At 37.4% G+C, this 18,051-nt stretch overlaps 1 protein-coding gene across 17 annotated transcripts in view; it reads left to right on the plus strand.

Annotated features, from left to right (window-relative positions):
* PAM (peptidylglycine alpha-amidating monooxygenase) overlaps positions 1-18,051 on the plus strand; it is a 280,812-nt gene that overhangs the window by 92,859 nt on the left and 169,902 nt on the right. For 11 of the 17 annotated variants that reach the window (XM_060143341.1, XM_060143340.1, XM_060143343.1 and 8 more), the window contains exon 3: positions 1,536-1,645. The exons of 5 other annotated variants lie outside the window; for them this stretch is intronic. The gene's annotated coding sequence lies outside the window, so the exon portion shown is untranslated. Of the gene's footprint in view, positions 1-1,535; positions 1,646-1,746; positions 1,762-18,051 lie in introns of those variants that run through there. One more of the 17 variants, XM_060143338.1, reaches the window with a different exon arrangement.

The raw sequence follows: 18,051 nt of genomic DNA on the forward strand, positions 1-18,051 counted from the left end.
TTATTGTGACTTCAAAGGGAATGGTTGTTTCATAATGAGTTTCTGTCCATGATCAGTAAATAATAAGAAGAAAATAGTGAGGAGAGGGCAGAATTGCAGCCTCTGCTTCCTATTCTAATCCATTAGTGATAACACATATATCATGAATGTCCTTAATTCTTGATTAAAAATCTTGATTAAGATGGAAGAGTTTCTGGTTTTTCACCGTTAAATATTCTTTAATATGGAAAGTTGACAGTGATGGATTGACTAGCATGTAATAAATACAGAATCAGAGGTCTGGAATAATCCTTGAAATATCACTTTTTATTGTGATATATATCATACATACAGATGCATAGAGCATAGACAGTTTAAAGAATAGCTACAAACTCCTATGGAACCACCACCCAGGTCAAGAAACAGAACATTGCTAGTATCCCCGAAGTCCTCTCCATGTGAAATTTCATTCACTTTCTATCAAAACTAGCTCCAGTTGTTTTTCAGTTTATACTCAAGGATTCCATGTAGAATCATTGTTCCCCCCCCCCCACTTCCAGAGATTTATTATTGGAAAGAGTTAAACTCCATAGAAAGCCTGAAGAGGCAAGAGGTATTTCCATTCCTGGTTCTTTTGAAATGCATTTAGTGGCTGAAAGTAAAAGTGGATCAGTTAGATAATTGTGTCAGTTGATGCATTTGGTGGATAAGCTGCAGAGAGCATCCTTCTTTCCATCTTTAAAATGCAGAGGCTTAACATGAAAAGTTAAAGAGGTTTGAGTGGATGGGGTTGAGAAGAGAGTCTTGGATGGAGACCAATTATATCCATCTTTCATGATGATATCACAAATCCAGTAGAACTACAATCAGTAGTTGAAATAGCAGGGTAGAAGGCAGCTACTAGAAGGCAATTTTCAATTAATAAGACATCAGACAAATGATGTAACAGTAATATAATCAGGTTTTTCAGAAGGAAAAAATCTCCACTGCCATTCTTGACTAGATACTAGATTTTTAAATATACAGCTCAGTTGCTCTGCCCATAAAACATGTTGCTTTTCTTCATTTTGACAGATACTATATTGTGTTCAAACTTATTTCTTATTCCGCTTTCTTACATTGAGCCATTTGTTTGGTTTTCTTTTACTATATTTTGAATTATTAGTCACTGAGCAGATACTTTATTACTGTAAAAGGAATGATAAACATCATCAAAACGGTGCTAGGGATGAAAGAGCAGATGGGTGCTGGGTTTTGCAGTTTGTTTTTTTAAAAATTATTCCCCTGGGAGAGCTGTTGGCAAAGTATACAGTCGGTAATTAGATTACGGGAACAGAAAGAAAAAAGGAAGGAGAAAAAGTAAATTAGCCACATGCAAGTCTATATATATTTTTCTAAAAAGAGAAAAAAAAACATTGCCTTTAAATATATGTATTTATTAAAATTATAGGGTAATAAGTACTTCTCCTGTAAGATTTAATATTATACCTCTTCTACTTTGTTCTTTGTTTTCATTCCCCTTGACCTCCTTGTTCACTTCTGTGGCTCTGTTGCAGATCTGTTTAATAATCATTGCTACCAGGATAGAGCTGTCATCAGCCAGAGGTGACAATTCACAAAGAGAGATGTTTTGGCATTCCAAGACACAGAGGACATTAAATATGGTGTAAGACAAAACATGTCTTCTTTATTTTGACCTATAAAACATAGATGCTATTGTGAAAAATATCGCTTCACAAAAATGTCTTCAGCCAGTAACTCTGGATGATATCCATCTTCAAGGTTTGCACTGTATTTTATTACTGTATTTTTTTTTGCCTACTCCTCTTTACATTTTGAAAAGAAAACCAAGTGGATTCACTCTACTATATATCAATTTGAAACAACTTGTCTGGCTTCAGAGGCATCTCTGAGTGGAGTACTCCGTTTTCTAGTTAGGGTATATTCTTTAACATGTGAAAGGGTCATGGGTTTTGTCATCACTACCTGGGGTGAAGAACAAAAACTAATCAATATTCTTTCCTAGTTCTCTCCCTGGATGTCTTACAACCTCATCTGTTTGTTTCTTGTTTCTCCTTTACTTTTCCTGGGTGAGGTCTTCTGTAGTTAAATTCTCTCACATCTCATACACAATCCATTAGGATATCCTGTCTCTACCTTCAAAATATATCCAGGTTTCAACCACTTGTTATCTTGTTATCTCACCCACCCTGATTGGACCACCGGGATTACAGCAGAAAACAACAATATCATATAATTTCCTTGTCTAAGCAGGAAGGGTATAAACCCTTTCCCTTCCCTTCCCCCAGGTCCATTCTCAATAAAGAAGCCAAAGTGATCTTTTTAAAATAGAAACCCAATCACGCCATTCTTCCCAGACTCTGCGGTGACTCTCCATTTGACTCAGGGAACAAACCAAAGTCCCTACAGTGAGTGACCTACAAGTATCTACAATCCATTCTCCATTACCTGCCCGATCTGCTCCCCCTTCTTGGTTCAACCACATTCGCCTCCTTGTAGCTGCTTAGCTCCAGCTCTTTTATCTACCTGGAGACGTCTACAGATACCCACTGTGCTCATTCCCTAACTACCTATGAGTCTTAGTCAAATGTCCCCCTTACAGGCTTGCAACTTACCCCACACCTCACCCAGCTGTCCATCTCTCCATTACTCTTCTTCCCTTTTTCTTTTTTCCATGATGATTATCACCTTTTAACATACTATGTTATTGACTTAGGTATGTTTATTGTCCATTTTCCTGCTGGAATATAAGCTTCATGAGGGCCAGGATCTTTATGTATTTTGCCAATGATATATTTTAAACCCCTATAAATTATTTATTGAACAAATGAATATTTATAAAATAAATGATTGGTGTACTCCCCACTTCTTATTACTTTTCTCCCTTCCAGAGTCTCACAGCCACCCTTATCTGTAACTAGACAAATGAATCTACTTTATTAGATGTAGCATCCTAAACCAAATACTAAAACTGAAACTTAAAAAGGAAGGTGAATCTCGAATATAAGTATCTTTTAACTATTTTAAGTGATCGTAACAGCCTCGTTTCTGTCTGTCAGAAACATCCACAAACACTTCATCAACTCTTTTGGCTCCAAAAAGGAATTGCTAAAGGACAAGAGACATTTTTGATCTAGAGTTAATGTCCTTCTTGATTTTTGTGCAACTGTAAGTGTAATTAATACAGATTTCCTTTAATTTATAGATGGGAGTGAGGAATGAGAATCTCCAGAATAAACGCAGAATAGTATAAGAAAGTTGATCATAATCCTCTTGTCTTAGTCCAGCTGGGCTGCTGTAACAGAATACCACTGATTGTATGGCTTATAAACAAATACGTGTTTCTCACAGTTCTGGAGGCAAGTAGTCCAAGATCAAGGTTCCAGTAGATTTGGTGAGAACCTACTTGTTGATTCATAGATGGCCATCTTCACATTCATCCTCACATGGAGGAAGGAGTGAGGGAGCTCTCTAGTGCCTCCTTTGTTAGAACACTAATCTCATTCATGAGGGCTCTGCTCTCAAGACCTAATTGTCTACCCGAGGTCCCACCTCCAAATACCATCACATTGGGGATTAGGATTTAAACATATGAATTTTGGGGGGACATATACTTTCTGTCTATAGTACCTTTCTATTTCATAGATTTGGAAGTCAAACAGCAGGATTAAAGGATGAAAGTTTTTAGGAGAGAGTTTGACATTAAATAATAACCACAAAAATATGGAAAAAATTGGTTTATGGCAGTATTTTTAAGGAAACAACTCTACATATTATGGCATAGTTGAGAAGTGTTATTATTTGGGTCGATATATTAGAAGATTTTATGTGAACTTGCATGATAACATTTGAAGACAGTAAGGATTCTAAATGAAAGAGTAAAGATCTCATAAATTAATGAAAAAATATAGATCAACAGAAAATGTAGTAGACGTATACGTTGGTATCCATGGGGGTCTTGAACCAATCCCCCATGGATTCTGGGGAATGACTGTATATTCTTTGTTTGTATTCAGAAGTGTTGATATTGATGGATAAATCAAAGTATAGAGAAAATAATTGTCTATTTTGCTGGAAATTTTTGACATAAAATTAAAATGTATTGACTTGGACATAGCGAATCTTTATAACAATGAAAACTTAAAAAGAAATTTCTATATAAGAGTAGTTTAATACATTGGGTTCCACAGTCTTTGATCTTCCTGGGCAGCAGTAGTGCTATTTAATTTGGGATTGGGTTCAGCGGCATATAACAAAATATGTGAAATATCTTGAATAAGATAGAACTTAATTGCTATCACAAATGAAAGAATTTTGGAGATAAGGTGGTATGGCTTTTCCTTATATTCATCAAGGACCCAGACTCCTTCTGGCTCAGCATCCTTTTATCTTTACAGTATACCCCCTGTCCTTTTGGTCCAGTACAGCTGTTGAGCCTCCAGTCAGCATATGCCCCTTTTAACCAGCAAAAGTGAAGAAGGGGCAGAAATGGGGCACACAACCAAACTTTGCCACATGGCTTTACCCATCTGCAGTTGAGGCTGGGCCATGTTGTCCTTTAATTGAGCAGCATTATGACCAACTAAAAATTAGATTCTTGTGATGAAGGTGGTAGGGGGAAGGGATATTATAAGGCTAGTGGTTTTTTTTACAGGAGCACATTTTCACTTAATAATTAAACTAGTTTAATTGTTGGAAAGTTAGAAGAAACATATTCTTTACTTGATTTTACCTTGTCCCTTTCAGTATAGGAATAGTGTCTGTCATTGAGCTGTTTTTTTTTTTAAGACAATTTTGTCATTGTGAATAGTAAACAAACTAGGATAGAAATAAGAAATAACACACAATAAGCTTCATTAAAATTCAGTTATTTAGAGTGAAATTACCTAATTGTTTCGGGCAACTCATGCTAACAAATTGTACTCAGCATAATTACTGGGTTTATACGATCTCTTTTTCCCAGATTAAATGGTTTCAATTTGCACTTATTATGACAGTTGTCCTCTGCACTTGGAGTAATAACATACTGTTTATTTATATATTCTAGGGCCCAGAAGCAAGGCTTGCTTTTTCTACTCTCTCCACCTGCTCACCCTCAAACTCGTACAAACACACACACACACACACACACAGTGTTGTTTCTCCACGTTGTAGCATAAGGATCATTATTTCCTCTTTTCTTTTTTTTAATCAGAACTAAGTACTTATCAGAACATGCACAGTCCATGGTTCTTCTGTCCTTTGAAGACTGTGTCAGTTTTGTTGTGTGTATGTAAAAACTTAAAGCGCTTTAAAGGTTAAAAGAGAATTTTAATGCTTAAAGTAAGTTTAGAGAATGTTCTCAACCATTTCTCTTAATCTGCTTTTCATGACTTTACTAAGGAGTGTAAATGAACAGTTGCAAAAATATAGAGCATGTCCTTTTTAGTATTTATAAATTTGCTCATAATCAGAAACTCATTAGGACTGTTTTTTTGAACTTGAAAATATAGATTTATTAATTTGTCTTGAAAAATAAACAGAAATAATAGTATCTAACAAAATATTGACAAATAAGACAAGGAGAACTTGAACTGTCAGATATCTAAAGTTAAAATCTGACAATAAAAATGATAGTTAAGTCAATGAAAAAGAATAAACATCTGGAAAATATGCTTAAATTTATATAGGTACATAGCATGTGTCAAGACTGTCTAGATAAGATTTCATTCATTCATACCCCAAATTGGGTAATTATTTGTGAAAAATAAAACTTGACTCCTCTTGCATGCAATACACAAAAATATATTCCTGATGGATTAAAAAATTACTGACAAAAATTAAGTCATGATTCAACTAACCTCAGGGTGGGGGAAGGACTTAAAAATGGGAGAAAAACACAGAGGGTAAAATATTGATCATTTGATTTCACAAAATACAACCTAAATTTATGTATATGTATATTCACATATATGTAAATGCATTGAAAGGGACTAAAGAACACATGTAAATTTTTTAAAAGAAGTTACTTTATTTAAGTAAATGGGATTGATGTGGAGTGTTGTGTGATGTGGTCTGCCACAATTTACTCCAAGTATTGCTATGTTATTTTAAGGCAACAACAACAATGTAATGATTTAGTCATTATTTATTAAATTACAAATGTGAGAAAAAGCAAACAATTAATGCACAGGCTTATTGAATGACTTTTATGAGTCAGACTCTGAGCCAGACATAATTTCTCCATTGGATATGCATAGTGATACTAAGTTTTAGGTGGTTCTAGTTTCTAGAACTGTGGTTTCTTATATTTGATATGTACAATTAGTGTGATGACTTGATTTTTTCTCTTTGCAAAGTTACTGTTAAGTTAGGGTGCATCTCAAAATGAATGGTCCAAGCAAATGGGCATTCAAAAGCAATAAAATAAAAAATAAAAACCTAAACCTCACACCTTATACAAAAATTAACTCAAAATGTATCACAGAGTTAAATGTAAGACATAAAACTCGAAAACTTAGCGAAAAATGAGAAAATCTTCAGAACTAGGCAAAAAGTTCTTAGACTTGACATTAAAATCACAATCCATAAAAGGAAAAATTGATAAATTGGACCTCATCAAATCTAAAAACTTTGCTCCACGAAACTCCCTGTGAAGAAGATGTAAAGACATGCTACATACTGGAAGAAAATATCTGCAAACCACATTATCTGACGAGCTCTCAAATTCACAAAAGCTTACAAAATTGTGGTTAAAACAAGCAATCCAATTAGAGAATGGAAAAAAGACATGAATGGACATTTCACTGAAAAGATAGATGGCAGATAAGCACATGAAAAGATGCTCAACATCACTACCCACTTGGGAAATGCAAATTAAAAGCACAATGAGAAAATACTACATACCTATCACACTGACTAAAATTAAAAATTAGTGATAACGTCAAATATTGGTAGGGATGTGGAGAACTGGATCACTGTTACATTGCTAGTGGGAATGTAAAGTGGTGTAGTCACTTTGGGAAAGAGCAGGACATTTTCACAAAATTATCATGTGACCCTGTTATTACATTCTTGAGCATTTATCCCAGAGAAATAGAAATTTATGTTCACACAAAAACCTGTACATGCTTACTCATAGCAGCATTACTTGTAGAAGCCTAAAACTGGAAACAATGTAAATGTCCTGCGAAAGGTGAATAGTTATACAAACTGTAGTACATCTATACTATGAAGTAAGACTCAGCAGTACAAAAGAATGAACTATTGTTACATGAAACACCTTGGATGGATCCCAAGGGCATTATGCTAAGTGAAAAGCCAGTCTAGAAGATTACCCACTATAAGATCCTGCTGTTATAACATGCTTGAAATGACAAACTTATAAGAGAGGGAGAACATATTTCCTTGTTGTACTATTGTATTAGAGTTTTGCATCAGGGGAAACTGGGTGAAAGGTATATAGGAACTCTGTATAAGTGAGTCTACAGTGATCTTAAAAAAAAAAGGAACAATAGCAAACAAAAACCTAGTGGTTTTTTCTCAACTAAGTGAAAAGGGACAAAAGATTCAACAGTGTGTTTAGGTAACTTGCCCAGAGTCCCACAGCCTATGAGTAGCAGAGCTTAGATTTGAACTCAGGTCTCTCTGACTTTCAGGCTTGTCTGTATTTGCACAGCACTTGCCATCTTCCTGGAAGGTCCCACTCAAGGTAAATGGCAGTAATTTTTACATGCAGGCTTTGGAAGCCACTTCTCCAGACTAGCAAAGAAAATTGAGATCCGATCTTAGGTTCTAGTCAAACTCTTCTCAACTGTGTTTTCCAAAAATATCTGGCAGTGCCTCTCATCATCACAAGACCACCTGGAGATTTTGATAAAATGCAGATTCTAATTCAGTCTTGGATGGGGCCCGAGACTGCCTGTTTCTAATAAGCTCCCAGGTGATGCTAAAGCTGTGATCCGTGGACCACTCACTGAGCAGCAAGGATGAAATGGACTTCTAACATAGCTGTTTGTAACTAAAAGAATGCCTTACAACAAACAGCATTTCAGATGTGGTTAGGATCCTGCACTCCAACAGCAAATGGAATGAGAGAGAAAGGGATCCATTGTTGGAGTGTAGCTTAAGCCTGGCAATCTCATCCATAAGTGAAGACAGTTGACAGGCATTTTGAGTGGAAAGAGAATAACTAGAGTCAAAGTATAAAAAGTTAAAGTGGTGCTTTGCAGTCAGCTGCAATTATAACAGCTGTTTGTCGTGCATGCGATGTCTACTTTCTTCATTCATGTGTAAGAGAAATTACTGATAAGGTAGGAAGTTTATTGTGACCACAGCCTACACTGTCATCAGGCCTGACAGCTCCATTTCCATCCATTTAAGTATTTGGGGATTTGATTTGTCCTGTTATCTAAACTAAGATCGGAACATTCACAGCTTCCATTTATTCAGGGGTATGCAGGTTTCCCTTTTGTATTTCTGAATAGAACAAAAACATCGTGCCAGAGAGGTTTAGATGCCCTTCTTTCAAAGTCATCCTTTAATTATTAATGCTTTTATCAGGCTTTATGAAAGGTGCCATGTTTCCTGAAGTAACTAAAGCTTGATATGGCTTTATATTATGATGGGAAATTAATAAATGAGTATGCGAACTGGGGAAATGAAGTGTGAAATTGTGTGGTATTTCACAATGTGAGCTTCTTTTGTGATCTGTATTTTATCATGTTCTGGGTCACATTTTCTGGTGGGTTTGCTCATGGGTCAACAAGCCCTTAGGCTGTCATTGCTTCTTTAAAACATCAGGCATGAAAAGTGGAATGATGTACAGCTCTGCCATTGGCCAAGCTGCAAAGCTCTCATTTCACAGGGTGTTGTGCTGACTTGCTTCTTAGGACCAAGTTGTTGCTGTTTTTGTTTTTTTCTTCCCTTTGAATAGTCTCTGATGGTGGAACTAATGACACACAAATCTCTCCTTGAGAAGCTCGCTTTCTCACTGGCCTCCTGCCTCCAGTCTTGCCCCCAGCCTCCTGCATTCAGCCTCCACATCACAGCCAGAATGATCTCCTACAATACACCTCTGATCCCATCAGCTACGGGATAAAGGCTAAATACCTTGGCATGGATTACAGGTCCTTTGTGCATTGGCTCCTGCCTTTCTCTTCAGCCTCATTCCTGCCCCTCCCCCTTCCAGTGTTCCTGGCTGTACTTGTAGTCCTTAGAACTCAACTTGCTTTCTCCTTCCTCAAGATTGACCTCTAAGCTGTTTCCTCTAGTTGGGATGCTTTCTCTCCATTGGCCACCTGGTGAACACCTGATATTTAGCTCAGATGTCACTTCTTCCATGAAGCTGCCTGTCTTAGTCAAAGCTGTTTGGTTTCAGGGCATAGGAACCCACTCAAATTATCGCAAATAAAAACATTTTATATAAACGACAGAGCAGACCACTCCATGGACATTCCCAAATAGGTCAGTAAATATAGCTAGGACTTTGGGGATAGAAGAGGACAGTCAGGAACCAGGGCTGCTCATGTGGTGATGCCTGGTTTCTATCACTTCTCTCTGTGTCTGCTCCATTCTTTTCATTTGAAAAGTGATGTTTTAGCTTCTCTACCCTTTTGTCATTTCAGCTTGTTCCTGGCTTTGCTTGGAGTTACCCTATGTCAGTTTGGCTCTAATTCTATGTGAATTTCAACTCAGCTATCTTCTCATTTTCCCAATTTCAAATTCCCAGGAAGAGAGATTTGGATTGGCACGGTTAAGTCAAGTGGCCAATTAGCTATGGCTGGGGAGTGGGGTCCCACCTTAACATGGGGCACATCTTTCAAGGGTGAAAGGTTGTGTTTGGTTTTGTTGCTCTGATTCCATCACTCAGAGGTAGACGATCCTTTTTCTCCCAAGTCCCACTTTACTGAGCTCCTAAACACAGTTTTACTTAACCTTCACTCAAAGGGTATAAGGTTCTCAGATTTTAGGGCACAGCATCTCACTTCATATTAGGAAACCCTTCTCCAAATTCTAGGGTTGTTTTCCCTCTCAGGGTTTCCTTGCCAAATAAGAAGAGCAAGTTCACTTTTTGGAATGGGCATGCTCTCACTGGGCTTATTATAAAATCTTTTTTTTTCCTTTTTGGTTGGTGCAAGGTGCTCAATTCTTTGTTTATTTGGGGGAAACTTGCAATAAAATTTAAAAGGAAATTGGATTTTTTACCCCTTGTGCTGTGAAAATTTATCTACTTGAGTGAGCTAAAGATAGTAAAATTACATTTAGGTTAATATCATTCAACTCTCTAAACTACTTCCTAAGACTATTCCAGTGAGAGTGCTTTAGATGATAAGGGGAAAAATTTTTCTAGGAAAACTTACTTAAGTGGAAATCCTAAAGAAACTCAAAGCTGAAATTGGTCAGAGAATTACAGAGTTTTTTTCTTTAAATACATACCACATCCTATAAATTCTCTCATGATGCCCTATTTTGAGAATTTATCTTAGAGAATACCGGTTCTGTAATAGGGAGAATAAGAATATGGTGAAGATTTTATTGATTATTACCAATGAAAAATACTATTTTTGAGGGACCTATTACAAATAGCCTGCGTGATCCTCCTGACAGACCTCTTGCGTCATGCTGGGATTTGCAGAATATATAGAGTGATTTCCTGCTGGGGGTATCAAAAGAAAGCTATACCCGAAGAGAAGAAGAACTGGGTAAATTTTTTTGAATCATCATCTGTCTTTCTTTCTCCACATAACATTCTTTTTTTCCCCCTCTTTTGTTTCTTTTAGCCAGGAGCCATAGAACTTGATTTTTCTTTACGTTTCCCATCTATAAGAGGAGGGTACTGAGATCTGTTATGCTTGCTTCTTATGACTATTTTGGGGGGATCATGTGAATGTACTTTATAAACTGTTGCGTTTTAGAAAGATGAGACACTTTTGGGGCCTCGTATGTACAGTGAAGGGAACAAAGATGCCAAACACATGGGTCCTGCCCTAAAGGGTTAACCCTTAGCTTGGGAGTCAGACAAATCCAGGCTCCTTTCTGGAACATTCTGAGTCAAAAGATTTGGAATAGGGCCTGCTACTATTTTAAGCACCCCCCGCCCCAGATTATTATTGGGCAAGTTTGGGAAATACTGACAAAAGATTTTACTCTCATTTTCTTCGTTCATGAAGTGAAATGGGAGATAAAGCAAAATGCCTAGCCAGTAGATCATGACAAGGTATGAATAAGGTACCCACATGGTGCTTGGAACTCGATGGGTAATTAGTAAATGGTAGTTCTCCTTTCTTTCAATAAAATAAAGAAGAAATTGACCAGACCCCTAAGGGAAGTGCAAATAAAGTGTCCTGGTGATTCAGAGCAGTAGGAACAAGAGCTTTCGTTTGGGAAAGGGAGGAGAGGAGTCCCCTCTGCTGGCCTATCACTATGAGAAGTGGTGCATGTGGTGGGTTTAGTGGGCAGACTCTGGCATTTTATAGAACTTGGTCCTATAAAATGTGGTTTCAAATCCTGGCTTTTTCTTTTAATAGCTAAGTAACCTGGGACATGTCAGTTAACCATATATGCATCAGTTTTCTCATTTTGATAATAAGGATAATAATAAAACCTAACTGATAGGGTGTTGTCAGGCAATAAAGCAATCATCCATCCACCCATCCATTCATTCAACAAATATTTCTGAGCACCTGCTCTCTGTTTGACATTGTTTTGGATGTTAGGGATATAGCAGTGAAAAAGGAAGAAGCAGAACATCACCACATGGTCCGTGCTCAAGAAATGAGAGCCATTATTATGCTGTAATAAAAAGTCTTCCAGTCCTGTTGTCTGATTTATATGTTATGACCATGGCAGAGATATACATTTCTAGAGCTTTAACTGTTTGCCTGGAGCCACAGAATCAAAATCATGGATCTTAGCTGGAAGGGACCCCAGGGCTCTTAGGAGATATCGTTGATGTTGCCCACTGTATATACATTTGGTAGCTGTTGATGCACAGTGAGTGTGTGCCGCTGTTTACTTTTCTAGAAATGGTGATTGATTGATGAGTGTCTGATCCAAGCACATGCTTTTATTAAATCCCTCTTGTAAGCCAGGGCTTATGTTTTGAAGTACTTGGTGGTGGTTAGACTTGTAGTCATGGACCATGGAACATAACACATTTAACAGGTCCACATTATGTGCATAGATATGTTTTGAAGGCAGGGCATTGATAATGAAGGTGAAGGTGAGGGGAGAAGTAAGGATATACCACCTTCATTATCATCAGGCAGGTAATTGAATTAGTCAGTCGCAGTTGGCCAGCAACCAGTTAATTACTATCAAGACTAACATATAAGTAGATTATTGTACTGACCATTTTGTTCCTAGTCTATAGCTTATTTGTTTTGCCAAGGACCCTTTTTGTACAGATGGCACTGGCAATACGTCAAAGGATTTTGACAAAGTACCAAAAAGCCAGTTACTCTTGTTGAACTGTTGTGATAACAGAAATAGTCAAGAAAACCAGGCCTAGTAATAACTAGCAGCAAGAACCTTAAGATGGTAGGAAGAGAGAGGCCATTATTACATTTTAGAGGCATTTTTCTTGAGCACAAATGTGTGATGTCTTCACCAACTCCAAAAGCTGAGAATTAACACTGTATACCTTTGTGAAAATTAGTGCTATTTGTGTAGTTCATTGATGGTGTAGATGCTACACTAAAGACATTGAGCACTTTTATGCATAATAATTCTTTTGGGTTCTATTTTCAGTCATTCAGTTTCAGAAAGTTTTCTTCACCTTAAAATAGTTTTGGTTTTGAATAGAAATTTGAACACATTTTTATCAAATGAAAGTCATTAATGAACATATTATTTTCCAGAAAAAAAATTATTGGATTCAGAGTAGACATATATAAATTGGCTTCTAGTTAACAAGTCCTTTGTCAATTGTCTGCATATTCTGTGTTTATCAGCTATCATAACTTATATTTGGATATACGTTGATTTGTTTTTAACATTTTTAGATGGTTAGGTAATTATCCAGGTTTACCTTATTATCACTCAACTAATAGAAGAGTTTTCTGCCTTCTGGGAATAAACATATTGCATGGAAAATGAGCAAAGTTGTGCAAAACAAATAGTGGGGTTTTTTTGTAATTGTGCAAGGTGGGACACCCCTGACATTTCATGTTCCTTTTAGGCCATATGAAGCTTCTGCTCTTGCCAAGGAGACGGTTGTAGAGGCTGTATGCATCCTTGAACATACTGTGGTCTGGACTAAGGAGGGGTCAGGGAGAACTGAAGTGCACTTACCGTGTGCTCAGGAGGCCTTCTCTTGTCATATTGCTCTGTTTCATTCGCAGCCACTAACGGTGAGAGATTTTAGTGTTTCATTGTTGGAAGGGGATGGGGGTGGGGGCAGAGGACTGTGACTGGAACACTATCCGGCTATATCTCGTTTCCCTTATACATCAAAACCCCACCTATGCCCTCATGGTAGCCTCTGAGCCTTTTATTCTCATCCAGATACCACATTTAGAAACAAGATACAGAATCCTAGATGAGTGCAAATGAAATTGTTCTTCAGTACATACATCCTGTGTTGTAGACCGGTGTAGATGTAGTTGGCACAAGAAAATGAAGACCCAGGGAAGGAAGATCAGGGAGGGAGAGGTACCTGGGAATAGTAGTTATACTTTGGTCCCAAATGACCTTGAGAAGATCCTGTTGGTTTGGGGATCTGATCACTAGAATGGATCATTATGCATCAAATTTAAGATGATGGTCAGACTTCTGCAAAACCCTGGAATGCTCTGCCTGTTGCAGAGTGATCAAAACTCCTAGGCCATCGTTTTTTAAATTGATCTTCACCCAACCTGCAATAGAAAATATATATTCCAGGGCCTTCACCAAAGTTACTGAATTGGAATCTAAATGCGTCCACTAAATGTGGACCCTGGAATCTGCATTTTAAGGTCTGGATGATTCTAGAATTTGAACAACATTGTGTTATGGGGTTGCAGGAATTAAACTCAGATTTCGGAAGACCCAAAGTGACCTAAACCCCGAAGACTTTCTGCTGGAAACAGCTTCCTGATTTTGCCTCTGACCTGACCCATCTAGACCTGAGCAGATAGGCTTCAGTAAGAACAATGACCTGGAGAGCAGAGGTTCTTAACCTGAAGAACTTTAAAATCATACGTTCCTTGTACCGTTCCCATCAGTTTTTGACTGAGTAGGTCTGGACTCAAGCATTGATATAAGATCTATAGTCAGAGGATTCTTGGGCTAAGCAAGCTTTTGATTTTGCTTACCTAGTCTAATTTTGCTTCGAAAACAGCCTCCAAGATATTCCTATCTCCTAGTTTGCTTTTTGACCTTTTAAAAGTGCTGGAGTAGCTCAGCGGGTGGACACAGACCAGATTTTGACACTGCAAGATTGATGCTAGAGTATATTGGTCTTTTTAGAGCAGTTTCTCTCCTTATGATTGATCCTCAAGGGAGTAAGTTTTTAAAAGTAAAATATGCAGAGCTCTTTCATGGTTGTTGTCTTCCTTTGTCCTCCCAGAATCCCTTTGAGGTAAAGAGGACAAGAATAGGTTTTGTTGTTCTCCTTTAAATGCTTGTAATGAGAGTGAGTGGTGGAAAATTCTGTGGCAGAGCAAGCTTGGACATGATACATAGACTTGAATTAGCTTGCTTCAAGAGCAAATTCAAGAATGTTTCTTGACCACTAGTGAATCCACAGTTATAGGATACTCAGGTCTACTGCTATTACTAAATCTAAAGGGATTTGAAAAATCTATCTCTTTTTTCCTCTCAATTAAATTATAGTTTCATCTGAATACAGTCTAATTGTATTCTACGTAACAGGGGCTACTCTTCATTGCGGTGCATGGGCTTCTCATTGTGGTGGCTTCTCTGGTTGTGGAGCACGGGCTCTAGGCACACGGGCTTCAATAGTTGTGGCGCACGGGCTTAGTTGCTCCGAGGCATGTGGGATCTTCCTGGACTAGGGATCGAACCCATGTCCCCTGCATTGGCAGGTGGATTCTTAACCACTGTGCCACCAGGGAAGTCCCCCCCACTGCAATTCTGAACAAATGGTTAAAGCACACATATTTAAAATCCTTAAATATTCTTACAATTTCAATGGAACTAGATAAGCAAAAAAATTGAAAGTGTATGGAAATGTTTTGCCAAAGAGTAAGTGCTTTTTGTTTGTTTATGCCTCATTAATTGAAAGCATTGTTTTATTGTGAAAAATCCAGTTACACCTTTATACTTAGGTTGATGAAATTAAGTAGAAACTAGCCCTTTTCCATTGAAGGAGACAGTGTATATGCCAAGGTCAGGGAGCAGTGGAGGTTTAGTGATATTTTAGTTATGAAAACTGCCTTGAAATACCAACAACAAAAATAAGTGATGCTGCGTTTTACCACTGTCTTACTATTTAGAGTTAAATGTTTAGTTATTTTCCTAAGAGAGAGAAGTAATGAATACATTATTTTAAACTTTATTGATTGTTAAAAAGTGTTTATTCCTGCTTTCTGCTTTCTTTTGGCATATGACATAGAAAGAAGGAAAAGTGCCAAATTGTGGATGTTTTGGCTGCCTTTCAGTTGAATTTTAAAAATTCTACCTCATCTAGTACTATTTTTGTCCTGTAAGTACTGTTTGAGTCCTTAAACACAGTGTCATACCTAGAAATATTGAAGCTGAGTCATAAATTTCAGGTTGAATAGTCTGAAAATGGCTATCAGATAATGTAACTATAATAAAAAATGAAAAACTATCCATTGATTCCACAGTACAAACTTCAGAGAGTAAGAGTCAACATCATCTTATTCACTTGTACAGATGGACAGAGTCCAGAAGAGCAAGCAGTGATTCTGGTGTTTTGCGTATCCTGGGTGCTTGTCAGAACACGGGGTGGGAAAGGGACTCGTTGCAGGAGAGGTTTCTACCTTTCATGAAAACAGCCTTGGTGAAAGTCTGTGAGGCACCAGTCCCTCACTGCTGCCAGTATAGATCCTCTGCCAGCACACTGCCCTTAGTCGCCCCTTACCTGGAGTTCCTGCCGCAAGATCAAATACAAATCTCAGCTGCTTCATGGAGTCTTTTGAAACCATCCTAACCCCCAGGGATCTTCCCTTCTCTCAACGTGTGTTGCTTATTATTTCTGACACACAGCATTCAGTGTATACTTCCCTGGTTATTAGTTTTCCCTTTAAGTATGTTTTTCATGGATGGTTCAGTGGTGTATTTCTTGTCTCTCATCCAGAAGGCCAACAAAATGCTTTTCTTAGAAAGACGTCAATGAAAGTCTTAGAAAGACTCCTTAGAAAGGAGTCAACGAAACACTGGACTGATAGGCAGGAGACATGTTACCCCTGGTTCTGCTCTGAATTTGGAGAAGGAACTTTGAGCAGAGCATTTAACCTACCTTTGTTTCTTTCCTCAGCTATTAAATGAGGAAATTGGACTAGATAATCTCCAGGTAATCCACTTTAAAATTGTATTTCTGGGACTTCAGGTTCAATGTGGCAGATTGGGTACATGATTTTGTCTCTTGACCTCCTCTAAAAAGGACGTTAAAAGAATTTTAAAAGTTATAAACTTGCAAATATAAAGGAGAGATTCCACAGCGAGTAAGAGATTAATATGTCTTCGGAAAGCGGAAAGTAGAGGACTGATAACAAACTTAGTACAGCAGGAGCTGTTTCATATAAGTGCCCTAGAGAGGAAAGACCCATGAGAATCAAGCTGTTCGGCTTCAAAAACCACATGAAAGCTTCAAGCCTTGGTGATACCAGTGCCATGGAAAGTAGGGATGCTGTGTGGCGCTAAAATCGGGGGATAATGTGGGTGTCTCCTCTGGCCCCCTCTCCCTGCCCTGCTCCCTGAACTTTAGCAGCATACTTCACCCTTTCAGAATATGGGTGACTCTTCTCTAGAGAATTGAAAACCCCCAGGTGGATGGGGGACTTAGGGAAATGTCTAACTTGAAAGAGAGAATTTAAAAAAAAAAGAAAAAAAGGAACTCAGCTGGAACAAACAGTGTAGAAAGGAAGAGAAAATAGAAAAGATTGAAACTAGAAAAAGTTCTTTAAAAAAACCCCAGATTATTGAAGAAAAGAAATTATCAAAGAAATATTTAAGCATATTTATCAACATAGTAGTTCATAAGTCTTTAGATTAAAATGATGTAGCAAGTTGAATGAGCAGTGCCCAGGAGAATGAATGAGAAAAGACTCATATTAGGGAACATCAGTAAAAATTCAGAACAGAAAGCTAAAGAGAAATATTTTAAAGCTTCCAGACTGGGGAGGTATTGAGAGAGATTAGTAATAAAGTCTGAAAAATCAGAATGGTACCTGAATTCTCAACAACAGGATTATAAGAAAGAAGATAGAGCAGTAATACCTTTTAAATTCTTAGAAGTGATTTTCATCTTGTAAATCTATATTCAGCCAAACAAAATGAAGGATGATGCTAAAATAAAGATATTCCACACATGGTTCAGGAACCATGCTCTAGTTCCTGAACTCCATAAAAATAAAAAGGTATACAAGAAAGTTAACAATCATAAGACAGTTACTTGGTTCAGTGGAAAACAGTGTTTATATAGCTTTAACAATTTAAATATTGATTTTACTAAAAATTGTGGCGTGTCTTTTGGAAAGCTGGTGGAATTGGAAGGGGGGCTGTAAGAGACTTAGTCCTCATCTTCGAAAGTAGGAAGCCAATAGATAATGAATAGATCTGTGAATTGGTCAGTGAGAACATCAACATTTGGAAAAATGAGGGTAAATACCAGAATAGTCTGCTAAAAGAGTGCCAAAGTGTTATATGTGATGAGTAGGACTTGTGGTAGTTGGGAAAAGACTGCTGTTTTCATTGTAGGATCTTAGCACTATTTGACTTTTAACTATGTGTACATACTACAGTACTTTGATTTAAAAATTCTTTTTAAAAAGTTTATTTTCTTTTTCTAAAACTTTATGTATATCCAAATTTGGTATGTATAGTTCTTCTTAAACTTTACTGTGAGACCCTGGAGAACTGTGTGATGTATTTCTTTGCATTCCT

Source organism: Lagenorhynchus albirostris, chromosome 3 (assembly GCF_949774975.1).
Source record: "Lagenorhynchus albirostris chromosome 3, mLagAlb1.1, whole genome shotgun sequence".
Taxonomy (NCBI): domain Eukaryota; kingdom Metazoa; phylum Chordata; class Mammalia; order Artiodactyla; family Delphinidae; genus Lagenorhynchus; species Lagenorhynchus albirostris.